General features: G+C 43.2%; 1 protein-coding gene across 1 annotated transcript in view; it reads left to right on the forward strand.

Moving 5' to 3' along the window:
* Window positions 1-1,146: 1,146 nt before the first annotated feature.
* Window positions 1,147-26,476, forward strand: part of PIK3CB (phosphatidylinositol-4,5-bisphosphate 3-kinase catalytic subunit beta) — a 198,494-nt gene continuing 173,164 nt past the window's right edge. The window contains exon 1 of the mRNA XM_029067136.2: window positions 1,147-1,273. The gene's annotated coding sequence lies outside the window, so the exon portion shown is untranslated. The remainder of the gene's footprint in view (window positions 1,274-26,476) is intronic.

Consider the following 26,476-nt stretch of genomic DNA (forward strand, 5'->3'; position numbering starts at 1 on the left):
AGGAGGAGCAGGAGCAATAGGAGGAGGAGCAGGAACAGTAGTAGGAGAAAGAGTAGCAGTAGGAGGAGCAGGAACAGTAGGAGGAGGACCTGCAGTAAGAGGAGCAGGAGCAATAGGAGGAGGAGCAGGAGCAATAGGAGGAGGAGCAGCAGCAGGAGGAGGAGGAGCAGGAGAGCAGGAGCAATAGTAGGAGGAGGAGCAATAGTAGGAGGAGGAGCAATAGTAGGAGGAGGAGCAGCAGCAGGAGGAGGAGCAGGAGCAATAGGAGGAGGAGCAGGAACAGTAGTAGGAGAAAGAGTAGCAGTAGGAGGAGCAGGAACAGTAGGAGGAGGAGCTGCAGTAAGAGGAGCAGGAGCAATAGGAGGAGGAGCAGGAGCAATAGGAGGAGGAGCAGCAGGAGGAGGAGGAGGAGGAGCAGGAGAGCAGGAGCAATAGTAGGAGGAGGAGCAGCAGCAGGAGGAGGAGCAGGAGCAATAGGAGGAGGAGCAGGAACAGTAGTAGGAGAAAGAGTAGCAGTAGGAGGAGCAGGAACAGTAGGAGGAGGACCTGCAGTAAGAGGAGCAGGAGCAATAGGAGGAGGAGCAGGAGCAATAGGAGGAGGAGCAGCAGCAGGAGGAGGAGGAGCAGGAGAGCAGGAGCAATAGTAGGAGGAGGAGCAATAGTAGGAGGAGGAGCAATAGTAGGAGGAGGAGCAGCAGCAGGAGGAGGAGCAGGAGCAATAGGAGGAGGAGCAGGAACAGTAGTAGGAGAAAGAGTAGCAGTAGGAGGAGCAGGAACAGTAGGAGGAGGAGCTGCAGTAAGAGGAGCAGGAGCAATAGGAGGAGGAGCAGGAGCAATAGGAGGAGGAGCAGCAGCAATAGGAGGAGGAGCAGCAGCAGGAGGAGGAGGAGCAGGAGCAATAGGAGGAGGAGCAGGAACAGTAGTAGGAGAAAGAGGAGCAGTAGGAGGAGCAGGAACAGTAGGAGGACCCGCAGTAAGAGGAGCAACAGTAGGAGGAGCAGGAGGGAGGAGCAGCAGCAGGGCTGGGGAAGGCGGGGGACGGCGCGCCCCCGCGGCTGGGACCTAGAGCCCCGGGCCCCGCCGTTGCCTAGGAGACGCCGTCTGGGCGGGGCGCGGGAGCGCGCGGGGGCGCGGGCCCGTGTCGGGAGCGCGGCCGGCGTTGCAGGCGTGGGAAGTGGTGGGCGGGAGGCTGTAGAGCTGCCGCCGCTCGCCCCAGGACCGGCCGCTCGCCCCCGCTTCGGCGGACGATCCCCCGCAGCCACCGCAGGCACAGGTAGGTGTCGGAGGGGGAGCGCAGCGTGGGGGGCAGTGGGTGGGCCCGGACCCGACGTGCCTCCCCGGCCAGCCACCCCCGCCCACCCATCCCACCCTCCGGAAAGCGGCCGGGAAAATCCCCTCCTACCAGGGGCTGCGGAGAAGATGCCTCCGGGGCAGGGGCCCCAGATACAGATAATAATCACGTCGGCGTTTGGGCTCAGCACTGCTCTAAGCGCTGGGGTGCAGGCGGGCTCATCAGGTTGGCCCACGTGGGGCTCACAGCCGTCCTCCCCCTTTTGCAGAAGAGGCAACATGCAAGAGGAGGCCCATGCAAGAGTATCTGCTGAGCGCTTACTACGTGCGGAGCACTGTACTAAGCGCTCGGAATGGACAGGTCGGCAACAGATGGAGACAGTCCCTGCCCGGTGACTTGCCCAAGGTCACACGGCTGACAAGCGGCCGAGGCGGGATTAGAACCCACGTCCTCCGACTCCCGAGCCCGGGCTCTTCCATTCATTCGTTCAATAGTATTTATTGAGCCCTTGCTAAGTGCAGAGCAGTGTCACGGAGCCACCCTATTTCTCATATATATCTAAAAAATATGTACACATATATACACACATATATTGTAGACATTAAATAAATGCAGATTGGCGCGCACGTCTTGGAAGTGTCACCTGCAAGGCTCCTAAAGGGCCCGCGGGAGAGGCCTCCTGGAATTTAAAAAACTCACCAGAATTGACAATAATGACATAATGATGGCATTTGTTAGGCGCTTACTCTGTGCAAAGCACTGTGCTAAGCGCCGGAGAGGGTACAAGGTGATGAGGTGGTCCCACGTGGGGCTCACAGTCTTCATCCCCATTTTCCAGATGAGGTCAGTGAGGTACAAAGAAGTTGAGTGACTTGCCCAAAGCCACACAAGCTGCCAAGCGGCTGAAGCGGGATTTGAACCCACCACCAAGCCCGGGCTCTTTCCACTGCTTCTCAGCGTTAGGAAGGCTCCGGACGAGCTAATAATTACGGGGTTTGCTGGGCGCTTCCCCTGTGCCAAACGCTGTTCTGTACTTTGAAGTGGCCCGGCGGCTGGAACCGCTTTGCCAACCGATGGCAGCAAACGTGCATTTGGATATTTTTTCTTTCCGACTGGCAGTTTAGGCAAGGCTCGATTGCCCAACAGGAACGATTGTCCGAAATCTGCCTTTTGTGAAAGCAGTTAAAGGCCGCTTGGGGTGGGGGAATCATTTGGAAAGTAGTTAAGGGCCGCTTGGGTGGGGGAATCATTTGGAAAACCTTTTTAAAGTGAGTTTATTTTTATTATAGAGTCTCAAGTGACCCATTATCGTAGCTGCTATAAAATATAAACATGCTTGGGAGTCTGGAAAGAGACTGCCCTTTCTACATAGGGAGCAGCAAGTGAGGAGTGATAGTGTATTGTGAAGTCACCCTGGCTTAAAACTACAGTGGCAGTTTCAGTGCACACCGAAAGGATGCTTAGAAATCTGGTCCGTAATGATGAAATCAGTATGTTAATCAGGGGTATTCACTGGGTGCTTATCATGTGTAGAGCACTGTACTGAGCACTTGGGAGAGTACACCAGAGTGGAGCAGACACGTTTCCTGAACATAATGAGCTTCATGTCCCTATTCAAGTTATTGTCCCCGAAGCAACGTTTTTTGTACTGCTGGATAGAACAGATGGTTGAAACAGAAGTTACCTTTTTTTAAATAGTGTCTGTTAAGCGCTTATTATGTACCAGGCACTGTTCTAAGCGCTGGGGTAGCTAATTAGGTTGGACACAGTCCCTCTTCCACCTGGGGCTCACAGTCTTAACCCCCCCTTTCACACGGGAGGTAACTGAGGCACAGAGAAGTTCATTCAATCGTATGGAGCGCTTACTCTGTGCAGAGCACTGTACTATGCGCTTGGAAAGTAAAATTCAGCAAGAAAGAGACAGTCCCTGTCCATCAACGGGCTCACAGTCTAGAAGATGGAAGAAGTGAAGTGACTTGCACAGGGTCACACAGACAGGTGGCAAAGGTGGGATTAGAACTCAGGCCTTTCTGACTTTCAGGCCTGTGCGCTATCCACCAGGCTTCGCTGCTCTCCGTGAATGAGAAGCGAAACTACACCGAAAGTTGTACACATAATAAAATCCGTTCTGGAAATACAGGTGTGGTGCCCGGATCCCAAATTTCGAAACTGAGATCCCGTTTATCAAAGCAAAAGTGAGTTTTGTGTATCTAGGATAAGTGCACTCTGAGGGTGTAGAACGATTTATCCTGTTGATGGTAATATCTTGATTGGCCCTCATTGGAGATGGTGGGCACTACAGGTCCCTCCGTGGCTGAACTGGCCAAAGTGAATGAATAATTTCCAATTACACTCCTTGCATTTTTCTTTTCGCAAGCACTAGATTTCAGGATAGCAGTTTATCAAGAAAGCTTTATTTTCACGAGAGCCGAAAGTACTCATGTGGGTACCAAATATTTGTAAGGCAGAAAGCTCTTCGATTTACAGTGTTGTTTTTTTAAAATAATATTTTGCTACAGCTTCTCTTAACTTCTGTAAACAATAGTTTAAGTAAACACACCCAGTAGAAGACATGGATACAGCTGAACAAAATAGAAGAACAATATTGGTTGGATTATTTTAACATCCTTCCTTCCTCAAAGGGATGCTAATAAGAGAGTTGATGGGAAAGTGCTTTGGAAGAATGAAAGCGGTTTACAAAAACAAGGTGGTATTATGAGAATTGGTCTAGTCAATTATACCCACATTGTTGAAGTGCTTTTCGTTGCTTTGGACGGGTAAATCATTGCATTTATCTTCCACCCAACTTTGATTAAATGGTTGACTTTAACAATTTAGTGTTTAGAATATGTATTTTTGATGAGTTCAGAATTGAAGGAGAAACCTTCCTGTTTCTCACGGACATTGTTGCTTATTGAGGGAGTTTCCCTGTAACTGATAATTATCAACTCTCTCCAGTTACCAAAACAAGCAGGCCAAAAGGTAAACTGCAGTGGTCAGAGCAGTTATCGTCCTAGGGGAGACAGTCCAGGATAGGAAATTCAGAGGTCTAGTCATGGGACTTTATTTTTCCAAGTCTTTCTACCTTTGCTCCTTTTATCTCTGTACTTCTTTACATTTCTGAGTCCTTGGTAAACTCTGGTAAGGGCTGGAGTAACTCTCTCCTTGCTAACCTTCACCATCCCTGACTTGGAGCTTTATTAGAATTTATTTGCCCTATTTATGAAGAGGATCTAAAACTACGATTTGAGGTTTCGATCGGTGTAGTGGAAGGTTTGACCCATGCTGGAAGCATAAGCCCCCTACTTAGCAGTAAAGAAAAAGGAAGGGGAGGAGGATTGAGAGAGGGGAGAAGGGGGATCGCCTGGAGGGGTAGAAGGAGGAGAGGAGGAAACTAATTCCTCCTTCACAGAGGAGGCTTTTGCCTCCAGGCAGAAGGATTCAGATATTTTGACAGCCCCACCGTAGCAGTCAAAATGAATCTTTCAGTGGAACGGGTTCATCAGCAGCAAAGGTATTTATTGAGCTCGTGCTCTGTGCAGAGAGCATTGTACTAAGCGCTTGAGGGAGAGTACAATGCAAGGAAGTTGGTAGAAACGTTCGCTTGTCCACAGCTTGTTTCCAGTCTAGATGGAAGTAAACAAGGAATACACCAGAAGCAAACTGAATAAATGTCTGGGCCACTTTCAGATCAAAAAACCCCCATCAAACTTACCATCCAGTAATTGGTTAGGGAAGATACAGGTGACTAGGGGCAGAGTAATTATCCCCTAGGCGCTGTATTTCTGATTTGAAAGACAATTGGGAAAGGCTTATGAATCTAAATTGCTGGATCATGCAGGCATTTCTCAGTTTTGAGTTAAGACAAACCCGTCACTTAAAAACGTTTCTACTTTGCTTCCTGTTTCAGCTTTACAACGTACTGCTTTCAAATTTATGACAATAGCCACCTTTCTGGCACCAGCTGGGGGAAAGAGGAGCCTGTGGGGAAATGGAAAACACTTTTAAAAGCCTTGATGAGGGTTGGTGGGGGAGGAAGGGGGAGGTTAACTGAGGGCAGGGCGCAGAATGGGAGAGGTGATGGGGAAGGGAGGGGAAGGAGGTTGTTTTTATTTTGTATATTGTGCCTTTGTCCTTGTCTTTTATGCTGTTTTAGTGTTTTACTGCCTCACTGCTTGGATGTATACATCCAGTCCTCTCTCCTACCTGTATTTATCTTTATAGACTGTGAGTCCCTCTAGCAACAGGGTCAGTATCTAATTCCCACCTGTGTAACCTTTACCAACGTTTAGTGTGGCTTTGCTCACACAGTCAGCGTTTAATAAATCTCATTACTCTCTCTACCTGATGGTCTGATAGAGTTACCAGGGTGGGTCAAAGTGCCCATTTTACTTCAAAGATGGGAAAATCAGCCAAACTATCGAGTCCATTTTCCTTTCCTCTGACTCAGTATATGAATTAATGTCGCTACATGGCCCATCTATAATTGAGTAGGTAATTCTGGGTAATTTTGGGACCAATTCTCTATTTGTAATGTTGTTCCTATAGAAAATTCGTTCTGACTCGCTGCATTTCAATTTGAGACACTTTTCAGGAACATATTGTGTCAAATCTCAGGTACAGTCAATAATTCTTGGCTTTTGGGGGACAGTAATGACACGGTGAAGCAAAATCTACAGGTAATCCAAAAAATTCATTTCAGAAAATGCCTTCACTCCCCTCCTTAACCAACTCAATTACCAGAGCTGCTAATTAGTAGCATAACTGAATGATTTGATTGTTACCTTCTCTGCTTTCTCCATCTACTTTGGTGGATTAATGAGCGGAGAGGACGAAAGAGAAGCAGCAGTAGGACTAGTAATAAGGGGCTTTAGCTAATCAACAACTACAAAATGAACCCTGAATAATTTGGGTTAGGCTGCATTTGGCTATCTTAGACTTAATGCTTTTTGGAGCCCAAAGACTTGAATTCCAGGCATTCCATACCTGCTGAGCCAGAATGAAGAGAAGGCTCGGTTTTGAAGTGACACCAACAAGCAGTGAAGCTTAACAGTATTCCTTGAAGGAATTTGCATTTTGCTGGCAAAAAGGCCTTAACTAATGCCATTAGAAGCCAATTTTCAGCCTGTCAGGCTTATCTTAATGCAATTGGAAGATACTTTTATGCAGATACGGTATAGATTTTATTTACTCACAACATTAGTGCCCTTTTGTGAAGATACCTGAAACTGTTGAACATCAAAAGATTGAAATTTTAAAAGGTTTGCTTTTTCTCGGGCACAGATGGGCCAGTTTCATGTAGTTGTTCAAAGAATTCTGTTATTGGAATAAAAATAGCTATACTAAATTCTGTGTTTTAGAAGTGTAATGTTTTAATTTTTTAGTTCATTGAGATGAACTACTTAAACTTCTGCACTGTCTGTAAAATGGCTTTGGGAGGCAGAAGATGTGGGCTCTAAACCCGGCTCTGCCACTTGCCTGCTGTATGACCTTGGGTAAGCCGCTTCACATCTCTGTGCCTCAGTTACCTCATCTGTAAAATGGGGATTAAGACTGTGAGCCTCACGTGGGACAACTTGATTACCTTGTATCTACCCCAGTGCTTAGAATAGTGCTTGGTACATCGTAAACGCTTAACAAATACCATTATTCATATTATTATAATCAATCAGTGCTATTTATTGAGAGTTTGTATGCGGAACGTGTACTAAGTGCTTGGGAAAGTACAAGAGAGAAAGGTAAGGGAAGTGACTGAGTATAAATTTGTATACAGAAATGTGCTGCATAGGGGAAGGATTGAATATCTAGGTTGTGTAGGGGGTAGGAATAAATGAATAGGTGATGCAGCAGGGAGGGTGAATGGAGATGAGGTATTAGTCAGAGAAGACTTCTGATGAGATTTTAGTTGGGCTTTGAAGATGGGGGGAATGGGGAATGTGAAGAGGGAGGAAGTTCCAAGCAGAGGGAAAGGCGAGAGCAAGGAAGAAGAAGATGGAGGGCCCAAGTTCAAGGACCTTTGTATTAATGGAGCAAAGTGTGCAGGTTGGGTTGTAGTGGAAAAGGAGTGAGGTTAGGTGCTGGAGGTTAAGTGCCTTAAAGCCGATGGTAAGGATTTTCTGCTTGTTGCAAAGATGGGTGGGCATTGAGTGGAGGTTCTTGAGGAGTGGGGATACATGAGAAAAATGATTTTTTTTGTTTGGAAAAATGATACGAGCGGCAGAGTATGCATAGTGATGTCTAATGTGTAGCTTAAAGTCTGAATTGATTTTGATGTTAAAATATAATTTTCCCAATTTTGGTCTCTCCCATCATTGTGGTGATTATGACAACTAAGATTTCTTCATCTCTTTAAGTCCTAAATGCACATCAGGATTAATGGCTTGCAAAGTAATGACTTGAGCGGGAAGCTCTGAAATTAAAGAACAAAAGACTAACAAAATCAGCCTTCTGGTGTGCCCTGATGGCTCTTGAAAAGTTGGACGGCAGTGTGGTCTAGTGCATTCTCATCATTCAATCAATCAATCAATCAGTCAATCAGTCGTATTTAGTGTGCACTTACTATGTGCAGAACACTCTTCAGGGCTCTTGGGAGAATACACTCTTACAGAATTGGTAGACATATTCCCTAACCCCAGGAACCGTACAGTCTAGGGGACTACCATCATTTTGGTATAGTCATCAACTAAATTTGGTTTCTCATATGAGAAACCATATGAGATGGTTACTCTTACTGTCTTTGCTTAGATAGCTACAATGAATGTTTTTTGTCTAGTTTCACATCTTTGGAGCGGCTGCAAAATATTCTTTAAAACCCCTGATCTGATGGAAAGCCTTGGGACACAGTGAATCGATTCTGCCACTAATTCTAGTTTAGACCTTGGAAGAAATGTACTCTAGAATACACTCACACCTCCTTCATTTTATAAAATTGAGTCGTATTGTTAACTGAGGCATTGATTTCCCAGGAAGGTGAGATCGTGATGTGTGTGATCTTGCCTGTCTTCAAAGGCTTTCTTCAGCAGCTACAACTGCTGAGGCTGCTGCATGTAGTATTGAATTCCTAATAGTAAACTACAAGTTCCTCATCCTTTTGCCCTTGCTTTAAAATTTGAATGAACATTATCTATAACCTGTAGTCTTAAGCGCTAACCTTATAGTCCTCTAGGTTAATCAAGTTATAGGCAGGGAACGAGTCTGCTAATTCTCTTGCATTGTCCTCTCCCAAGCGCTTAGGATAATGCTCTGTACATAGATTGATTTAGAATGTCCAAGTACTGTACAACCAAGATGTACTGTGCTTAGTTTGTTTGGAGCATCATTCAGAAGTTTTCTATAGAGTAAGGAGGATAAATGATTGGTGGAAAAAGTCAAACATCTTTAAAAGTTTTCCTTCTCTGAAAAATGAAGAGTAAGAGTGAAAGCCCAATGTGGAACATGGACTACATCCAACCTTAGTAACTTGTATTTGCCCCAGATCTTAGTACAGTGCCTGGCACAAAGCAAGTGCTTTCCTTTTGAAAAAACAAAACTAAAGGAAGGAATCAAACATCAGCATTACTAAGAATGAATGCCACAGTAAGTTGGCAGCTGTAAAAATCTGGCCTTTTTTTTCCCGAATGGAGAAAATGATTGAATTATTTACCAATGCTCTATTTCCCTTATAATAATATCTTTACCAGGCACTAAATATTCCAACTGGGGAGCACATGTTGTGCCAACAAATAATTTAATACTGTTACTCAGAATGAAGTTAGGACAGATTGTGTTAGGTATTGGACCATTTAATTTGATCTACAGTAGAGTCTTAAAAGTTAATTATCCAGATTTCAATTTATACTGATTATTTGGGCGTGGGGTATTAAATTTTAGGCGTGAACCTGATTGTAGGCATCTTTAATTTAAAATTCAAGGAAACCCCTTCTCTCCCAAAGTAACTTGAAATTAAATTCCCACCCAGTGTCTCTGGTTAACTGCTGGAAATCAGAGTACTTTTTAAGCCCATTTCTTAAAACAAAGAACTTGTGAATGCCCTGATTATTATTTGTTAATAAGGGCTAAGAGATCATGAAAAGTTTACTTGTTTACAGTTTCTCCCTCTTCTGTTGAAAAGTAAGTTGTGTTTCAGAGCTGTTTTGGAATATTTCTGGAGATCAGAAAGCACTCCTTAGACAGACTGCTGTCATTTATCGTTGTTTCCTCAAGTAAAATGATTTGCTTAATCCTTCTATAGCACATTCTTCTAAATAAGTGTTATTTTGAATAACCAGTATGGGCTTTTTGGTGCATATATTTGCTTATGTCATCATATCTGATTATTAGATACACTTGCCATGTTGAAAATGTAAGAGAAGCAGCGGCGCTTAGTGGAAAGAGCACAGACTTGGGAGTAAGAGGTTGCGGGTTCAAATTCCGCCTCTGCCACTTGTCAGCTGTGTGACTTTGGGCAAATCCCTTGACTTCTCTGTGCCTCAGTTACCTCATCTGTATAATGGGGATTAAGACTGCGAGCCCCAGGTGGGACAACCTGATAACCTTATATCTGCCCCAGCCCTTAGAGCAGTGCTTGGCACATAGTAAGCGCTAAACAAATGCTATTTTTATTATTGTTATTATTATTACTACTATGTGTCTTGTAGTACCTACACACTTTTTATGCCTTTAGGAAAATCCTCTCGGATTCACAGAGGTATAGTGAAATACATCCTTAAGACACAGGCAAGGACTACAATTCTTGCTAAATATTTTAAAGGGGGAAAAACTGAAGGGATGACCTGCCCAGAGCAAATAAATACTAGAGTTTTAATACTTGGCGGGACCTACTTTAAAGGAACAAACCCCTCAGAGCAATGTTTCAGAGAAAGTTTCACTGTACTGTACAGGCACTTGCAGCTAGGAAAGTTGCTGCTTTTTTCGAACACAGTGGCCCATTTTTTCCAGGATTCTAAGAAATCCACTTTGTTTAGAAAATGAAATGTTCATCAACCAAATTGCCCTCTTTAATGACATTCTCGGTGCTGAATCCCAACCCCCTTCCTACCCCACACTCTGTCCCTCCCTTGAATAGAGGGGAGGATTTAAAGGGTCCTCTTCTGCTTTAAAGATTGAGAAGAGAATAGTTACCCCTCTGTGATTCTAAATATATACTCTCCTTCCCACCCTTTTACGATATTTATTTAGTACTTGCTAGTAATAATAATTCCAGTATTTGTTAGGTGCTTACTGTGTGCCAGGCACTGTACTAAGTGCTGGAGTGGATACATGCAAATCGGGTTGGACACAGTCCCTGTCCCATATGGGGGTCACAGTTGCAATCCCCATTTTACAGATGAGGAAACTGAGGCCCAGAGAAGTGAAGCAACTTGCCCAAGGTAACACAGCAGACAAGTGGCAGATCTGGGATTAGAACCCAGGTCCTTCTGATTTGCAGGCCCAGGCTCTATCCACTACACCATGCTGTTTCTCACTGTTCTGGGGTAGATACAATATAAACTGGCTCACAGTTCTTAATCCCCATTTTGCAGATGAGGTAACCGAGGCACAGAGCAGCATGGCTCAGTGGAAAGAGCCCGGGCTTGGGAGTCAGAGGTCATGGGTTGGAATCCTGGCTCTGCCACTTGTCAGCTGTGTGACTGTGGGCAAGTCACTTAACTTCTCTGTGCCTCAGTTCCCTCATCTGTAAAATGGGGATTAACTGTGAGCCTCACGTGGGACAACCTGATTACCCTGTATCTCCCCCAGTGCTTAGAACAGTGCTCTGCACATAGTAAGCGCTTAACAAATACCAACATTATTATTAAGTGATTTGACTAAGGTCACACAGCAGGCAAGTGGTAGAGCCTGGGGTCAGATAGAACCCAGGTCCTTCCAACTCCCAGGCCTGTTCTCTCTACCAAGTCAAACTGACTGTTCTCTCCCTACTTCTCTGATTATTTCTTCTGTTTTGTCCACTGACTCCTCCTGAATAATAATAATAATAATAATAATGGTATTTGTTAAGCGCTTACTATATGCAAAGCACTGTTCTAAATGCTGGGGTAGATACAGGGTAATCCGGTTGTCCCACTTGAGGCTCACAGTCTTAAATCCCCATTTTACAGATGAGGTAACTGAGGCCCAGAGAAGTTAAGTGACTTGCCTGAAGTCACGCAGCTGATAGGTGGCAGAGTCGGGATTAGAACCCATTACCTGGCTCCTAAACTCGTGCTCTTTCCACTGAGCCATGCTCCTTCTCCAGTATTTCAGCCTCTTTCCATGGGTGTCCCTCAAGGCTGTGTATTGGGTCATTTGCTCTTCTCGATTTACATCCATTCTCTGCAGCTCATTCACTTACCTGGCTTCAACTCCCACCTCTATATGGATGACTCCCAAATCTCTCATGCCATGACCTCTCAATATCCTCAGGAATTCTGCATCTCCTCATGCCTCCAGGACGTCTACAATTGGATGTCCTTTGAAAACCGTGAAATTCACCATGTCAAAAAGTGAACTTCTGATCTTTCCCCTTAGCCCTGTCATTCCCCTTCCCCCGGAAAACCGACATTCCTATCTCAATGAGCAACTTCTCCATCCTCCTCATCCCAGATGCTCACAACCTTGGAGTTATCCTCAACTCTTCACTTTTGTTCAATTCCCACATTCAGTTTATTGCCAATCCTAATGGATTTTCCTATACATTTCTTGGAACCTCCCCTTCCTTCCCACCCAAACTGCTACCACTGTGGCAAAATGTTTTCATCTTGCCACAGCCAAACTATTGCATCCACCTCCTCCCTGGTTTCCCATCTTCTATCCTCTCCCATGTCCAAGCTATGCTACCTGCTGCTGCACTGGATTGGGAGTCACATGACCTGGATTCTAATCCTGGCCCTGCCAGTTGTCTGCTGTGTGGTCTTGGGCAAGCCATTGAACTTCCCTGTGCCTCAGTTGCCTCATCTGTAAATTGGGGATAAAGATTGTGATCCCAATTGGGATTTACCCAACACATCCAATCTGTCACCAAAACCTGCCGGTCTCACCTTCACAATATCTCCAAGATCCTCCATTTCCTCTCCACCCAAACTGCTACTTTGCTGGTACAATCTTTCATCCTATGCCTACTGGATTATTGCATCAGCCTCCTTTCTGATCTCCCATCCTCCTGTCTTTCCACGCTTCAGGCTATACTTCACTCTACAGCCCAATTATCTTTCTACAGAAAGGCTCTAGGCATGTCACTCCCCTCCTCAAAAGCCTCCAGTGGTTGCCTTACAACCTTCTCATGAAGCAAAAACTCCTCACTATTGGCTTCCCAGCTCTCCATCCCCTTGCCCCCTCCTACCTCACCTCCCTTGTCTCTGTCTACGGCTCAGCCCGCACACTTTGCTCCTCTGCCGCTAACCTCCTCACAGGGCCTCATTCTCTCCTACCTTTGGCCTGGAATGTCCTCCTTCCTCACATCTGCCAAACTAACTCTCTTCCCTTCTTCAAAGCCTTACTAAAAGCTCACTTCCTCCAGGAGGCCTTCCCAGACTGAGCCCCCCCTTTTTCTTCTGCTCCTCCTCCTCTCCATCACCCCTTCTCCCTTCTCTGCTCTACCCCCTTCCCCTCCCCACAGCACTTGTGTATATTTGTACATATTTATTACTCTATTTTGTTAATGATGTGATATATCTATAATTCTATTTATTTTGATGGTATTGATGCCTGTCTATTAATTTTGTTTTCTTGTCTGTCTCCCTCTTCTAGACTGTGAGCCCGTTGTTGGGTAGGGATTGTCTTTATCTTTTGCCAAATTGTACTTTCCAAGTGCTTAGTTCAGTGCTCTTCACAGAGTAAGCGCTCAATAAATACGATTGAATGAATGAATGGTGTCGAACCTGATTATCTTTTATTTACTCCAGTGCTCAGCACACAGATACCATTAAAAAAAGTGGGCATTCAATATGTACTACTAGATATTATGAAAATAGACACAATGTCATTTCTTTTGTAAATGGGTTGTAGTGGCTTTAAAGTTTCCAAAGCATTTAACGAGCAGAGTTGTATCTGAAAACTAAGAGAACAAAAAACAACACAGCCTGAGAGAAACTATTTAATTGGCACTATTATTTATTGAGCATTCAATTTTTGGAGTGCAATGATAAGAGACAGGAGAATTACCACATAAACAAAAGACAGTTCTTGCCTCTTCTCCGGAGTTTACAAGTGAAATGAAGCTCTACAGTGCAAGTAAAAGTGGGGATGCAGGGAGGGTATGTTAAGGAAGCAGTTGCAGTACCTGGAGCCAGGTAAGGCCAGTTTGGAAGGTTTCAAATTTAAGATCACTTTAACACCATTTAGTTTAATTTCTGAAATGACAAATCAAAATATCAATTATTTGTATTTATGGAATGCGTACTGTGTACAGAGCACTGTACTAAGTGCTTGGGAGAGTACATTATGATAGAGTTGGTAGATATGTTACCCGCCCACAGCGAGCTTACAGGCTAGAGGGGGAGACAATATAAAAAAATTACGAATGTGTACCCAAGTGCTGTGGGGCTGAGGGAGGAGTGAATAAGTTCTTAATACAGTGCTGTGCACACAGTAAGTGCTCAATAAATATGATCAAATGAATAAAGGGAGCAAATCCCAGTACAAGGACGATACTGAAAGGAGTGAGCAAAGAGGAAATGAGGTCTTAGGGAAGGCCTCTTGGAGGAGATGTGCCTTCAACAAGGCTTTGAAGGTGGGGAGAGTGATTGTCTGGCAGATAGTGGGAGGGCTTTCCAGACCAGAATCAGGAACTTGGGCTAGTGGTCCATGGCGAGTTAAAGCGAGATCAACATACAGTGAGAAGGTTAGCCTTAGGGAAGCAAGGTGTGCCACCTGGGTTGTAGTTGAGGTAAGGTAAGAAGGGAGTAAAGTGAATGAGTTTTTCTTTGATGCAGAGGTGGATGGGCAATCACTGGAGGTTCTTGAGGAGTGGGAAAACATGGACTGAACATCCTTCCCATTTAAAATTAATGCTTATTTTTCATTATATTAATCAAACAAATGGCTATCATCAGTCAGTATTCCAAAGAATCAAGTGTATGCACAGGAAAACACAAAACTCACACAATTCCAAAGAGAAGCACATCCATGTGCACACAAAGAGTGAGGACTCAGGTTGGCAGGGTTTAGGCAGGTGTTCAGTCTGTACCTGGCATGGTCTAAGGAAAGGACTTCCAAAGTCCCGACTCGATTGCTTCTTCTCTCCCCCGACCATATAATAATAATAATGTTGGTATTTGTTAAGTGCTTACTATGTGCCAAGCATTGTTCTAAGCGCTGGGGTAAATACAAGGTAATCACCTCCAACGTGGGGCTCACAGTCTTCATCCCCATTTTACAGATGAGATAAGTGAGGCACAGAGAAGTTGAGTGACTTGCCCAAGGTCACTCAGCTGACAAGCGGCGGAGCTGGGATTAGAACCCATGACCTCTGAGTCCCAAACCCGGGCTCTTTCCACTGAGCCATGCTGCTACTCACACCATATCACACATTCCCGCTTTCTTCCTCTTCCTGTGAAGTTTTTGGTTTGGGGATTTTCATTTGCCTGTCTCCTTCATCTCCACTCTCTGTTTTTCTGTCAACAGCCCTCCCTTCTAATTGACAAGTGAAATTCAAGATAAGAGGGAGATTTACCCCTCTTTTCTGCCATTCCAGCATCCCTAGTCTGGGAATATAGGGCAGGCGAGTCTCCCGCAGAGTGGCTGCAGGTCAGTCTAGAGGTGACTCGCTTTGTTTTCTCTAGGAATGGAGGAAGTGTAGGAATTTCAAGGGAGATTACACCGTGCTTAGTGTAGGGCTCTGCCATAATAAGGAGGTATTTAAGTACTGTTGACTGAGTATTGCCTGACTTGGCAGTACAATTCATAATTAAGGCATCAACAGGTTTGAATTAATTGGCCTATCTGATTTTTAAAACATAATACTCTGTAGGTTTTCATGGTCAGGTCTTAGTTGTAGGGTCTCAAGGAATAGAAGAAACCAAAATTGGAGCATAAAGTTACCAAAAGTAACTCATCCATCCCATTATGATAATTGACTTTGACAGTAGCAGTAGCTTCTCAGAAGAAAGCTTTTTCATTCCCCAAATTAATAAGATGTTAAAATGATCTGATCATTACTTCCTTGTCAAGCTTAAATGACTTGAGTTGCAGGAGTGTGTGACTAGTTCCAGCCTTAGAGGTTGGACCCCTAAGCATAGTTGTTAATAATAATAATAATAATAATAATAATAATAATAATTATGGTATTTGTTAAACACTTACTATATGCCAAACAAGTGCTTACCAAATGCTATTATAATTATTATTATTATTTCTATCGGAGTCCAACCTCCAAGGCTGGAACTGTTAGTAAGGGTGTAAGACAAGGATGTATTTTATTGCCTATCTATTCATCCTTTATAATGAATACATGATGAAAGAAGCTAAATTGGATGAAGATGAATGGGGAGTAAATATTGGAGGAAGGAACAGAAACGATCTTTGTTATGCTGATGCTACTACCCTACTAGCAGAAAGTGAAGATTTGAAGGGCTGACTATTAAAAGTTAAGGAAAAAGATGGGCCTATATTTGAATGTCAAGAAGACAAAGATCCTGACAACTGGAAGTTTTAACACGTTTGTAGTAGATGGAGAGAAGGTTGGAAATAGTTGACAAGTTTTCTTTCCTGGGATCTGTAATCAATAATAAAGGAACTAGTAGTCAAGAAATACTCCAGAGATTAATGTTAGGAACACTTGCTATGAAGAGCCTGGAAAAAGTCATGAAATGTGCTGATATAATAATTGTCACGAAAATAGAAATGGTTAATTCTCTGCTGTTTTCAGTGACAAAGTATGGATCTGAAAGCTGGACAGTGGAAAAAACAAGATAGAAAGAACATTTATTCTTTTGAAATGTGGTGCTTGAGAAAGCTTTTTGTGAATACCTTGGACTGCCTGAAAAACAAACAAATGGATTTTGGAACAAATTAAGCCAAAGTGGTCTTTGGAAGGCCAAATGACTTTAAGATTAGCATATTTTGGACACACATCAGGAGGACTGATTCTCTGGAGAAGACACTAATGTTTGGAAAAGTCCATGGAAAACGTGGAAGAGGCAGACCAGCAGCTAGATAGAGACCATAACAACCATAACGGAACTGTTAGCAAGGTTATGGATTATGGCAGAGGATAGGTCGTTTAGGAGAAAATAGATCCATGGAGTCACTGTGAATCGGAAATGACTTGACGACACTTGATAAATAGTCCAAGTGCTTTTCTAAGCGCTGCAGTTCTGCTGCATACTTTTGAATGACCCTGAAAGTGGCACTTCACTCCCTGTACTCAGTCTTCTTAGGGATCAGAAAGGAATAAAAGCACTTTTCTATATCTACTTTAGGGCTATTGGGAAAATTAGAATATGAGCTCCTTGAGTAGGACCATCTTCTGTGTTCCTTCAGTGGGTGTACTTTCCAAATTGGTCTTCAACTAATTAGTGGGAAGTTCTGGCATCTTCCTTGGGGTATCTTTAATAATAATGTTGGTATTTGTTAAGCACTTACTATACGCAGACACTGTTCTAAGCGCTGGGGTAGATACAGGGTAATCAGGTTGTCCCATGTGAGGTTCACAGTCTTAATCCCCATTTTACAGATAAGGTAACTGAGGCACAGAGAAGTTAAGTGACTTGCCCACAGTCACACAGCTGACAAGTAGCGGTGAAGTGATGTACTTCTATTGTATGAGTAAAACACTTACTATCGGCAGGGCACTATATAAGCACTTGGAAGAGTACAACATAACAGTTGATAGACACATTCCCTGCCTGCAGTGAGCCATTGCAGAGAAACCATAGAAGTCGCATGACCTAGTGGATAGAGAGTGGATAGAGTGAACTGTGAACCCAGAAGGACCTGGGTTCTAATCCTGGCTCTGCCACTCTGTGAATTTGGGCAAGTCTTTTAACTTCTTGGTTGACTCAGTTACTTCATCTGTAAAATGGGGATTAAGACTGTGAGCCCATGTGGGACATTGACTGTGTCCAACCAGATTAGCTTATATCTACCCCATAGCTTAGTACAGTGCCTGGCATATAGTAAGTGCTTAATAAATACTATTAAAAAAAATGTACAGAACCCAGTCCTAAGCACTGTGGAGAATACTTGTACTTTGAGGCATGGTTTCTGAGCAACAAGGAGCTCACAGTGTAAAAATCAATTAGTCGTACTTTTGAGCACTTACTGTGTGCAGAACACTGTATTAAGCACTTGGAAGAGTACAGTACCCCCAAATTAGCCAGTATGTTCCCTGCCCATAACAAGCTTATAGTCCAGAAGAAAGACCTGACTGGGAAACAATTAGAGACAAAAATAAAACAGGTAGGAACAACAGCCATGAAAGGCAACAGCTCAGTTCCTCATCTCTTCATTGCTCCAGCCCTGGTGAGTAGCCCAAGCTCGTTGTGGGCCTGGAATGTTGTCTACCAACTCTCTCTTATTGGGCTCTCCCAAGCTCACCCTACAGTGCTCTGCACACAATAAATGCTCAGTAGATAACAAATGATTGAGTTCCACATTCAAAGCCCTTCTAAAGCCCTTCTAATAACCCCTGTCCTCCAACAAGCACTTGCTGATTAGTTCCCAGCAGCCGTAAGGCCTACTGCGAACTAATTTATCCATCTTGAGCATTCTTTATTTCTACGGGAAGCAGCATGGCCTAGTGGATACAGCACAGGCCTGTGAGTCAGAAAGTCATGGATTCTAATCCTGCTCCGCCACTTGTCTGTTGGGTGACTTTGGGCAAATCACTAATCTGTCCTCAATTACCTGTAAAACGTGGATTGAGATTGTGAGCCCCACGTGCTTGTATAATAGTGATGGTATTTGTTAAGTGCTTACTATGTTTCGGGCACTGTACTAAGCGCTGGGGTGGATACAAGCAAATTGGGTTGGACACAGTCCCTGTCCCGCACAGGGTTCACAGTTTTCATCCCCATTTTACAGATGAGGTAACTGAGGCCCAGAGAAGTGAAGTGGCAAGCCCAAGGCCACATAGCAAATAAGTGGCGGAGCTGGGATTAGAACCCATGACCCTCTGACTCCCAAGGCCCGTGCTCTGTCCACTATGCCATGCTGCTACTCCAACGCTTAGTACAGAGGCTGGCACATAGTAAGCGCTTTAAGAAATACCATTATTATCATTATTAATGTATTTATCAATTGCATGTTTGATCACTTTGATTATGCTAGTTATAAACATTTTCTGTATCTCTCCCCCCATTACAGTGCAAGTTCATGGGCAGAGAATGTCACTTCTCTGTTTTTTACTTCCCAATCTCAGTGCAGTTTGTTGAATCCAGTGGGTGCTGAATAAATACCATCACTACTAGGACACATTCTTTCAATTTCAGTTTTACACAGAGAACAGTCCGATCACCGTAGGCATATGTAAGTAGATAAGCAGAAGATTGCTCAAGTGATTGCTCTGGGCCTGATCCCTTGTGAATCACTAAATTGCACCTTGTAAACAGCTGTGACTTGAGCAGCCTGTTCACATTTGGACAGTCCATTAATAATACAGTGGGGAGTAAGTCCATGTAAAATTGGTCTTTAAAATGTGATGAACTCAATCTAAACTGTGAATTGCTCTGCTTTTCTTGTTTTAGGAGCAAACACATGCTGAACCTAAGGGCCCAGTCATTTAAAATAGCTCTTGAAAAATTCTTTACCTCTCCAAAGCAGTGACTTTCTAGTTTAATGTCAAAACACTGAATTGTAAATAGGAGCCTACAAAACTTGCTCTGAGTTTTCACATGAACTGCCAATTTCAAAATAATAGCCCCACAATACTTAATATCATGTTTTCATGAAAATATTTTGGTATTTATAAAAATGATCAGCTGTAATAAACTTTCACCTGACAAGTGATTAACCAGTCCTCTTTCTGAACCAAAGAGTATCATTACTATAAACACTACTTCATAAACCATTTTTCTTAATCTCTAAAATGATCAGAAATAAAAGTTTTATTTAAACCCTGAATTTTAAAGTATCCAGAGGTCCCATCCCAGTTCCACCCATTCTGTTGTGTGACCTTAGGCAAGTCACGTAATTTCTCTGGGCCTCAGTTTCCTCATATAAAATGGGAATGAAATATCTGTTCTCTCTCCCCCACTGTGACCGTGAACATCATGTGGGTCATGGACTGTGTTCACCCTGATTATTGCATATCTATTCTGTTGCTTAGTACAGTGGTTGGGATATAACAAATATTTAACAAATACCACAGTGTTACTGTTAGGCAGGATTGGGATGACCCACTGTGGAACTTAAAATTTAGAAAAGTGCAGAACTACATTTAGTGGGAAGAAGTAGAGTACGTGAAGCCCAGTTCTTAGAACAGTGCTTGGCACGTAGTAAGCACTTAACAAATGCCATAATTATTATTATTTTGGCTAGGCAGAGTTATTGTAACATTTCTGTGATTGATAGAAACGTTCCCTGCCCACAACTAGCTTGCAGTCTAGAGGGGGAAACAGACATGAATATAAATAAGTAGATTACAGATATGTACGCAAGTGCTGTGGGGTTGAGGGTGGGGTGAATTCCAAGTGCTCAAAAGGTTCAGATCCAACCTTTGGATGGATGATTCAGAAAGGAGAAGGTGTCAGGGAAAGAGGGCTTAATTGGCCTCTTGGAAGAGATGCAAGCAGTGATAAAACTTTGAAGATGGGGAGTGTGGTGGTCTAGCGTAATATGGAGGGGGAAGGAGTTTCAGGTCAGTGGGAGGATGTGGGAAAGGGTTCGGTGTTGATATAGATGAGTTGGTAGGAGTTGTAGTCCGGCAGATTTGGGGAGGAAGGGAGTTCTAAACTTGGAACAGTACGGGTGATAGGATAGTGGAGGTAGAATTGAAAGCGAGGTACAGTTAGAAGGAACTAAAGAGGAGCAAAATTGCAACTGGGAAGTTGCAGGTGAAGAGAGCACATGTGTGAGGGGGTGGCGAGCTGAACTAGAGCCTTGAATGAAGAATCTTGCTTTATGCAGAGACACGTGGGAAGCAGTGTGGGTTTTGAGGAGTGAAGAGATGTCCTCGTTCCATCGAGATGTCTGTCTCCTCCCTTCTAGACTGTGAGCCCGTTGTGGGCAGGGATTGTCACTATTTGTTGCCGAATTGTACTTCCCAAGCAGTTAGTACAGTGCTCTGCACACAGTAAGCACTCAATAACTACGACTGAATTGAATGAATGAAGAATGAATTGAATTTAATGAGCCTTACTTTGTGAGGGAGAGAAAGGGATACCAGGAGGGAGGATTCAGTAAAGAGGATTGGTAAAATTAGCCTCTCCTTGCTATTCATGTTAAAAGTCTTTACAATTTAATGCATTCAAATTCAAGGACCAATTACCAGTTTGAATGTTCATATATTTATTTACATTATTACATTTAATTTCTCGTTTTAGCACTTCAGTCTCTTTTTTTTAGTCACAGGAGCCTGAAAAGATGAAAATTCTGTTTAAAGTCAAGTGAATTGTTGAATGGCAGCCCGTTAAAATGAATAACATTTCCAAAATGCTAAGCTCAGCTGGCATTTAAATTTTACATTAGGAAGTAAATGAAGACCTTTAGGAGGAGCATTAAGTCATTTCGACCACTAGGAGATCGATCCGTTGCATTGCTAACTATATGGAACACACCTATCAGTAAAACACTAACTAGTCCCCTAGTGATTTGAAACTTGGTGCACCTGAAAAAGAATTTAACTTACTAGGGAGTTAATTTGTTCCCTGTAGAATTGTTTGAATCACTCAGTCCCAACCTCTCCTTGTTACTAGTTTAAGTATATCCGCTAATAACAGTAGTAATAATTGTGGCATTTGAAAGCACCTACAATGTGTCAAACACTGTCCTTCTAGACTGTAAACTCCTTATGGGCAAGGAGCATGTCTACTAATACTGTCATATTGTATTCATTCAATTCATTCATTCAATTCAATCGTATTTCATTCATTCAGTTCATTCAATAGTATTTATTGAGCGCTTACTATGTCTAGACCCCTGTTCTAAGCACTTGGAATGTACATAACGTCAACAGATAGACAGTCCCTGCCCATTGACGGGCTTACAGTCTAATCAGTATTTACAGTATTTATTGAGTGCTTACTGTGTGCAGAGCACTGTACTAAGCACATGGGAAAGTACAACAGTAGAGACAAACCCTGCCCTCAGTGAGCTCACAGTTCATTCATTCATTCAATCGTATTTATTGAGTGCTTACTGTGTGCAGAGCATTGTACTAAGCGCTTGGGAGAGTGCAATATAACAATAAACAGACACATTCCCTGCCCACAATGGGCTCAAAGTCTAGAGGAGGGGGAGACAGACATCAATATAGGGAGCAAGACAGGGAGATGCAGAAGGGAGTGGGAAATGCATGCTCTCTATTTGCGAGTCAATTTTTCAAAATAGAGATGACAGCAATGAAGTTTGGTTTATCGTTACCAACTAAAGTAGCCTTCATTTTATTATTATTATTATTATTCTACAGTCACTTGAAAATATAAATAAGCAAGACATGAGTACCAGTCAATACATTTTATAAAAGCTAATCTTTTACCTCGAAAAGAAGTGTGAAAAAAAGTTCTCAATTGTCTCTTTTCTTTATCTTGAACCTTGAGGGCAAAGAGAATTCTTGAGGCCTAAAAGTCTTTTGGAATGTACTGAAAGATTAATCTTGTGACAATGCCCAGCAGGCAGAAGTTTGATGCCTCTTTATCATGAAGATAGATTAGGAAGTACTTCAGTTTTTTTTCAGTGTTCTGTCCCACCCCCACTGGTAACCATAATAGCTGTCCTCTATGTTTTCCTGAGAGATGAACTGAGCCTAAGGTTAGCATTGAAATGTAAAGGGAAGGATTATGTGTTTGCTGTGTATTGGAGCCAGAGACCTGGGTGTTTCAGTTTGAACAAAACTGAGTTGAACCCTGGGCACATTAGAATGTCAAAACTTTAACTCAGGGCAAGTTGCTTGATTTCAAATGTAAGAAACCCCTCCCCTGCTTTTTGAATTACTCCCACCCATGTGTATCATCAAGCATCATTGATATTTAATAATAATAATGCTGGTGTTTGTTAAGTGCTTGCTATTCATTCATTCATTCAATCATATTTATTGAGTGTTAACTGTGTGCAGAGCACTGTACTAAGTGCTTGGAAAGTACAATTTGGCAACAGATAGTGACAATCTCTACCCAACAATAGGCTCAGTCTAGAAGTGGGAGACAGACGACAAAACAAGTAGACAGGCATCAATGCTATCAAAATAGATAAATAGAATTATATATACATCATTAATAAAATAGAGTAATAAATATGTACAAATATACCAAAGGGCTGTGTTGGGGGGAAGGGGATAGAGCAGAAGGAGGGAGTAGGGGCAATGGGGAGGTGAGGAGCAGAGGAAAGAGGAGGGGGAAGTCTGGGAGGGCCTCATGGAGGAGGTGAGTTCAAAGTAGGGCTTTGAAGAGGGGAAGAGAGCTAGTTTGGCGGATGTGAGGAAGGAGGACATTCCAGGCCAGAGGTAGGACATGGGCCAGGGGTCAACGACGGGACAGGCTAGGGGGCTCGTCCGGGATGTGCCAAGCACTGTTCTAAGCACTGGGGTAGATACAAGGTAATCGGGTTATCCCACGTGGGGCTAACAGTCTTAATCCCCATTTTACTGATGAAGTAACTGAGGCACTTGCCCAAAGTCACACAGATGACAAGCGGCGGAGCCGGAATCAGAACCCAGGAACTCTGACTCCCTAGCCACTCTTTCCACTAAGTCATGTTGCTTCTCACTGAGAATGAGTATTTGAGTGCTTACTATATGCAGAGCACTGTACTAAGTGCTTGGGAGAGTACATCATAACAGAATTGGTAGATGCATTCCCTGCCCAAAATAAGCTTATAGTCCAGAGGGGGAAGCAGACAATAATTAATATAAATTAATGGATATGTACGTAAGTGCTCTGGGGCTGAGGGAGGGATGAGTAAAGGTGAATGGGTGAAGAGAAAATGAGGGCTAAGTTGAGGCAGACCACTTGGAAATATGCTTTAATAAGACTTTGAAGGTGGGGAGAGTGATCATCTGTCACTCGATATGTCACTCTGTCAATATAATAATAATTGTGGTATTTGTTAAGTGCTTACTATGTGCCAGGCACTGTATTCAGCACTGGGGTGGACACAAGCAAATTGGGTTGGACACAGTCTCAATCCTCAGTTTACAGATAAGGTAACTGAGGCCAGAGAAGTGAAGTGACATGCCCAAAATTACCCAGAAGACATGTGGCAGAGCCGGTATTAGAACCCATAACCTTCTGGCTCCCAGGCCCGTAATCTATCCGCTACGCCATGCTGCTTCCCTACTAAGCCATATAAAGAGTTGTTAGATTTTCGTTGCCCACAGTGAGGGTACAATCTGGAGGGGGGGACAGACATTAATGTAAATAGATCATTTATAATGTATAATTTATTGACACTTGTTTAGATATCACCATATGGTTGTCATCTTCATTTGAAAAAGGTCAATGACTTTCTTTTCCAGAACTTTTGAGTGTCACCAGAGTTAGGAGTAAGAGCAGTGTTACTGGACTTGTTGCTCAGGTATTGTTCCCTAGAAAATACTTCCCATATCTTCTCTCCTTCCCCAGCTGTCATGAGCTGAAACAAAGACATGTCCTTACCAGAGGTGTCCAGCCAGAGGTGCCAATTTTTCATTTTGAGCAGGAGGTAGAGAATAATAATAATAATAAATGTGTACTGTGTGCCAGACATTATACTAAGCACTGGGCTGGATGCAGGCAAATTAGGTTGGTCTCAATCCCTATTTTACAATTGAGGTAACTGAAGCATGGAGAGGTGAAGCAACCTGCCCGAGGTCACACAGCAGACAAGTGCAGAGCTGAGATTAAAACCCAGGTCCTTCTGACTCCCAGGTCCACTAGGCTACCCTACTTGATGGGGGATGGGCATTTTCCATGTTTGCTGGGAGCAAACTGTATTCTATTGTACTCTCCCAAGTGTTTAGTCCTCTGTACACTGTGTGCTCTGCAAACAGATAAGTGCTCAGTAAATATCAAGGGTCCAGGATAGTAGCATGGCTTAGTGGAATAGCACGGGCCTGGGAATTAGGGCACCTGGGTTCTAATCCTGACTCTGCCATCTGCCCTGCTGGGTGACCTTAGGCAAGTCTCTTAACTACTCTGTGCCCCGCTTTCCTTAACTGCAAAATGAGAATTCATTTCCTGTTCTCGCTCCCCCTTAGACTGAGTCCCATGTGAGACAGGGACTTTATCTGACCTTACTAACTTGTGTCTACCATAGGGCTTAGAAGAGTGCTTGACGTGCAGTAAGGACTTAAAAACTTTTTTAAAAACTGAAAAAAACCCCAATGGTTCTGTGCATGTGTGTGGTGTTGGTTAAGGTGTGAGCACTGCAACACAGGTTTTTGTGCATCCAACATTTTTCAGGAATACAACCCCTGTGATAAGGGAGAACTGCCTGGAAAGGAGAAAAAACAATCAAGGAATGATATTTATTGAATGCCTAATGTTTGCAGAGCATTGTACTAAGCTCTTGGGAGAGTACATTACAACAGAATTGGCAGACACGTTCCTTGCTCACAAGAAGCTTGCAATTTAGAGCAGGAGACAGACATATAAATAATTAATTTATGATGTATAATTTAAATAATATAAAGGGAAATAGCTTTTGGTTATTAATGAATTATAGATAGGAAGTTAGGTTTCTCTGCCTGAGAACCATAAGGAGTGGAGGCATGTTGTAATCACTGTGGTTCAGGGAGCACTCAAGTGAGGCTTTTTTAGCAGCCTTGTCAAAACGGGGTCTCTATAAAGATGAGCTGTATTAAGAAAGGCTCAAAATGTTTATACTTTTCTAGTAGATGCATCAAGTCCTCAAGCTCTTACCCTGCTGAGAAACCAAGTCATTAACTGATTTGCTCTCAAGCAAAGATGTTACTCTCTCCCCTGTTCAAAGCCGTATTGAAGGCACATCTCCAAGAAGCCTTACCAGACTAAATCCCTCTTTTCCTCATCTCCCACTCCCTTCTGTGTCACCCTGACTTGCTCCCGTTGCTCCCCCCCAACCACTCCCAGCCCCACAGCACTTATGTATATATCTGTAATTTTATTTGTATTGATGTCTGTCTCCCCATCTATACTGTGAGCTCATTGTGGGCAGCAAATATCACTGTTTATTTTTGCATCGTACTTTCCCAAGCCTCTAATGCAGTGCTTTGCACAAAGTAAGTGCTTAATAAATATGATCGAATGAATGAATGACTAGAATTCTGACCTCCTGAGTGCTCCCTAGCAAGACCATGTCATGTCACTTTAGATTTGAGCAAGTTATCTGTGGTTGCTCATGAATAAGGGTTGAATTGTAATCCTTTTCTTAAAAACCTCCTTTAGAAAGATATTCTTGATGGAAAAATATATGTGAAATTTGTGGGAGGATTAGATTGGATTTGCTTTCCAGATAAAATGTACATTCAGTACATTGCTGTAGTTTTGTTGAATCAATCTGTCAGTCATACTTATTGAGCTTTTACTGTGTGCAGAGCATTGTTCTAAGCCCTTGGGCGAGTACAGTACAATAATACAACAGACATATTCCCTGCCTGCACCAAGTTTACAATATAGAGGAATGTAGGAATATGGGGGAGGGTGGAAAATATGTGGTTGATTAAAATTTGCAGACCAAACCCGCTGTTATTTTAACCAAATTTTGGCTTCTTCAACCATCAGATGTCAAGCGCTGCTAACATAGCAAGCAGCACATATGACTGGTTATTCTGGGGTAGATGCAAGATGATTAGGATGGACATGGTCCATGTCCCACCTGGGGTTCATGATATTAATCCCCATTTTACAAATGAGGTAACTGAGCACAGAGGTCTGAAGTGCCTCGCCCAGGTCACACAGCAGAAAAGTGGCAGAGCCGGGATTAAAATCCAGGTCCTTTTGACTCTCGGGCCTGTGTCCTATCCACTAGGCCATGATGCTTCTCTAAATGTTTCAGAATGGGTTGTAATATAATGCCCTTTGGTTTACTCTCCCCCACGCCCTCCCATGCCCCATCCAAGTCCTCACTGGGTTGTCAGCAAGCCCCTTTGGGTTTGGC

This window comes from Ornithorhynchus anatinus, chromosome 1, assembly GCF_004115215.2.
Source record: "Ornithorhynchus anatinus isolate Pmale09 chromosome 1, mOrnAna1.pri.v4, whole genome shotgun sequence".
Lineage (NCBI taxonomy): Eukaryota > Metazoa > Chordata > Mammalia > Monotremata > Ornithorhynchidae > Ornithorhynchus > Ornithorhynchus anatinus.